This window comes from Octodon degus, unplaced genomic scaffold, assembly GCF_000260255.1.
Source record: "Octodon degus isolate 3935 unplaced genomic scaffold, OctDeg1.0 scaffold00146, whole genome shotgun sequence".
NCBI lineage: Eukaryota > Metazoa > Chordata > Mammalia > Rodentia > Octodontidae > Octodon > Octodon degus.
The window spans coordinates 2533032-2538020 of NW_004524722.1; positions in this window are offsets into that span (position 1 = coordinate 2533032).

Genomic DNA, 4989 nt, shown 5'->3' on the forward strand with positions numbered 1-4989 from the left:
CTACCTTTGCTACCTGAGAAACCAGGCTCAAAACAGTAGCTTACAACTGAAACCATTTATTTAATTTCTGAATCTTTATGTTGGAAAGTTTTGAGGCTCAAGATCTAAAGACACCCTTAAAAACACAAAGGTTATACTGACAGCAGTCCCCCTTATGTCCCCTCATTTAATTCACCTGTGTTTATATCCATAAAAACCATTCAGATCAAGCTGGATGTCATGGAATAGCATCTTGAAGCCCCCAAAGTCACCATTACTCAATTGAATTCCATGACATGTGTCCACAAGACACAAGGAGCAACCTCAAGTGCAGCTCTTATGAGGGATGAAGTCTCTCCATTGGAATAGATCAGCACAGCCTCTGGCACTTGGCTTCAGCTCTGTCAGTGCATACTTTTTAATCTTGATTAATAAAGAGAACCAAAAACCATTTACATGTAAATAATAAAAATAGCAACATTTATGGTTGTACCCAAGACCACAGTAACTCAGTTGTTCTCAGTCACAATATAATCTTCCATCTTGACTCTCTGCAGAAGAGCACTCTGGTTTAATGTATTGATGACATCATGGCAATTGGACTTGAAAAACAGGAAAATGGAATTACTTTGAATGTTCTAATAAGACACACGTGTGTCTGAGGATGGAAGATAAACCCTACAGACATTCAGGAGCTTGCAACGTAGGTGAAAGATTTAGGGGATCCAGGTCTGAGATATGCTGGAACATCCCTTCTAAGGTTCAGAACACCCTATCACTAAGCAAGCCACACATATCAGATGGGTTATTTGGATTTTGGAGTCAGTCTGTGCCACGTTGCCAATATCATCCCAGTGCACTCACCGAGTAGCTAGAAGTCTAACAATTCCAAATGAGACCCAGAGGAAGAGAGGACTCTATAATAGGACCAGATCACAAGGCAAGCTACAGTGTTAGAGGTATCCATGGAGATCAGGATGCAGGGTGGAATCTCTGACAAGCCCACAAAGAGATGCATGACACAGACTGTGCCCGCTACATCACAGACCTATATGTTTCAAGAGCATTTCTGGACATACTAGTGGGCCTTTGAAGAAACTGACCATGGGCTGAGTGCCAAGTAATTATGAGGTAGGAGCTGCCTATCACGAGCTGGGTATTAGTAGAGCCATCATTTCAGGAGAAGGTCAGGAAGGCACAGTAGCAGTTCATCACAAGATGGAAATGCTACATCTAGGACTGCAGCATAATTAAGTCACACAAGCGAGTGGCTCAGAGCCCTGTCACATAATCTGTGCCACTGTTGTCTCTCCCGGAGCTCATTCTGTGTCCTCAGAGGACTTCCCTGTGAGCAGATGATGGAGGAAGGACACACCCAGGACTAGTTCACACATGGGTAGGCTCATTTGTATGCTGTTGTGAACTGAAAGTAAGCTACTGCCTCACTCAGGGTCCAGGCAGTGCAGAAGCAAAATCCTCTTCCTGGGCCAACAGCAGCATATGTGGTCGTAAACAATGGACTCTGAGCGTGAAGATGTCTGTGCTTCACATTGCTGTTTACGAGGAAACACCCACCTCAGAGGAAGTACTACACGGCCTGCTGGACAGGATGACCTCTCTGAGAGTGTCAGCCAGCTCTGTCCTTTGCTGCTCCAGGTCTTGAGCAATGAACCCCTCGGGGGAGGTGTCCCAGTGACAGGGATGGAAGCGCTGGACCAAGCAGCTCCCACTTGGTGAGGCCCCTGCCCTGATTACCTGATGTGTCCATGGTAGAACCCCAGGATGGTTCCATTCCTGATGAAAAGCACACAAGTTGGCCCTACTAGACCACTCCAACCTGGAAGGAAGAGCTCGTACTTAGAGGCACTTGACCTAGCTCTGGATATGGTTTGCTTTCCTTGCATTTGGTGACTCTGCCAGCTTTCTGGGCCAGAATTTGGCCTCAAATGGTCTCGGGATAAGGCCTCCATTTTACAGTGAAGCTGTGACAATAGGCTCATTCTCATAGGATCTTCTGGTTCTGCTATAGAATGTCACCTGGGATTACCTGGTCTGAAAGGTGTAGGGTGGGCACTAGTTTGGCGATGACACCTTGCAGCCAATCAAGGTGCTGTTCCCCTATCCTGGAGGATGTACAGGACAAGGGCTATTCTGGGGACTCTGCCTCCATCTGTGGACACACAGGGGTCCAAAAGCCAAAAGGTCAGAGGAGGTGTGGCTCCCCTTGCCATCATGTCCAGTGACCCACCTGCAGAAGGTCTGTTCTGTGTTCCTGCAACTTTGAAGCACAGATGAGTGAGAAGTCCTGATCCTCAGGAAGAGGGGAGCTCTTCCACCAAGGGACACGGGAGGTCTCCACCCAGCCTGAGGATACAGCTGCTTCCTGGATGCTTTGGCTCCAGTGGTTCAGAGGCAAACACAAATTTGCTCTGCTGGCAGAGTCTAACCATCATGATTTTCATAAGGAGCTTGCTGACATGTAATGAGAGCAAAACAGAGCAGGCGTACAGTTCAGGGGATCCCCTGAGATCACCCTTATGCTTCTGTGCTTGGTACTGACGTGAGTGAGCAGTCAGGGCACCCATCGCCAGACATAAATTAGACAACTAAGGGATTCAACCCTTAGTAGACAGGGGGAGCAACTAGACCAGATGAAGTGTTGGCTGAGCGGGAAGAAAGTCCAGAATGGGCAGTAATTGAAAGAAATTATAAGCATCCATGAGAAAGGTAAAAATTCAAACTATGCTGAAAGCCTGCTTCTCCGCAATCAGACAAGTAGACATTCTGTGGATGGACAGTACTCTCTCTAGGTGAGGCTGTGAGGGCACCCATGCTGACACGTTGCTGGGGAAGTGGAAAATGGTGTAACCCCTATAGAAGGGGAGCGTGGCAAGCCTAGCAAGATTACTTGTGCACTTACCCACATCTAGGAATCCATCCCAATTATATACTGCCAAAAACCTGCATTGACATTGGCATAAGCTGCTCACTACAATTCTGTTTGTATTCACAGAAGACTCAGAGGAACACTGTGGCGGGCGGTACTTCTTTGTGACAGCGTTCAGGAAAGGGCTGGAATCTGGTCAAAATGCTAGGTGATTTATTTGTTTCTTACTAATATGTATTGAACGCTGGTGATGTGTTTGGTGGCTTACACATGTCACTCCATTTAAGCCCTTTGATTTATGTCACCAGTCTTTAACACAGAAAACATAGAAATTCTTGGGATACATCATAAAAACATAGCCCAAAATGGCAACAATTCATTATGCACAAAGATGTTTACTGCAATATTATTTTTCAGAAATTGTTTTATTAAAATTATGTAGGCACATAGTAAAAAGGAAATGCCAGGCTGTACAGAGGAGTGTGACATATAATGGTACCCTCAATTTCCAGTTCTGTATCTCCCTGTCCCCAGTTCGGTCTCCAGGGGCAACCAACCTCTTTGAACAATTCTGCTTTTATGTCTTCAAGGGGTTATGTCCACATCTTTAAATAATGTGTTTGTGTGACTGTGGATTTATCAAGCCTAAATAGTGTGTATTGGCTTTCTGGATATAGGCTAGACCAGCATCTCTTCAAGAGCAAAAACTATTTATTTTCTTTTAAAGACCTGAGACCTGGGCTTGGGACCAGCAGGAAGTAAATGTTAAATCAAAGAATAACCTGAGTGGTCAAGGGATGGGAGGGTTTTGAGAGAAAAGCAGGAGCAAAGGGATAGGTACATTTTCTTTCTAATAGGATGCTGATTTAATTCAGGACAGCTTCATCTGCTGCAAATAGAGACCAGGTGGCCCTCTCCTAGCCAAGGAGATAGAAGTAAATGTTGTGATCTAGGGAAAGGTTTTCAATAGAAACCTGTCTCCATTGGCATATCATTTGGTCCCTTTTTGTCCTTTTGTTTTTCCATCCTGAATTAAGGATGTGATTTTTGGAGGCTTATTAGCCATCTTGCAATCATACTCTAAAGATGGAAGAGTGAAAACAATAGAAGGAACTGAATTTTTTTTTGTGTGTGTGTGGAACTGGGGATTGAACTCAGGCCTTTGCACTTGCCAGGGAAGCGCTTATTCTACTCTGCCATCTCCCCAGTCCCTTATGAGCACATTTTTTTTTTTTTTTTAAGGAACTGAATTTTGGAAAACAGGACTGTATTTCTTGGTTTTTGAGACTAACAGTGCTTTTGTTTGTTTAAGATCATCCGAATAGATTTTCTGCTGCTTGCTGCCATGTGCCTTCTATACTGAGGGAGGCAGAAAAACTCAAAGTCGAAAGTTGATGGTTGTTGATAGTACAAGGAGGATTCATTATGCTTTTGTCTAGTTTATTTCTGAAAATTTCCATACTAAAATTTTTCCATAATCAAAATTTTAAAAAGCAGTGTCATTACACTGTTCTCTTTATTTTTGTTTATTTATAAAAATTTCCACAGTGAAATGTTTAAAAGACTATGGAAATAAAAAAAAACCATGTAAGTCATCCTTGCAAATATGATTTCAAAAAAAAGTTTTACAATACATAACTAGATTGTTATTATGTCTTGTGATATTAAGACTTTTTGATTGCTAAACAGTCTGTAATTTTGATTGGTTGTTTCAATAATGGTGTAGGGTGGTGATAATATTTAAATTGACAGCTCATTTCTTTTTTTTTTTAATATTTATTTATTTATTTATTTATTTATTTATTTATTTATTGTGTGTGTGACCAGCTCAGCCCACCAGGGGGCGGGCTGGTTGGCACGTGGTGCTGGGGATTGAACCGCGGTCCCTTGTGCTTTGCTAAGCTTGTTCTAAGTAGGTGCTTAAGACCACTGAGCCATCTCACCAGCCCGACAGCTCATTTCTGAGGAGAGGTACAAATGCCCATGGGGTTTCTCATTTAGCCAGGAAGGGCTCATGGGTACGGCATCTTTCTCCACATACACAAGGTGAAGTAAAACTACCTTGCTGGATTTCTTATTTATTTAAGGAGTGAGGGTTTTATCTTCCTGAGATTAGCAAGCTG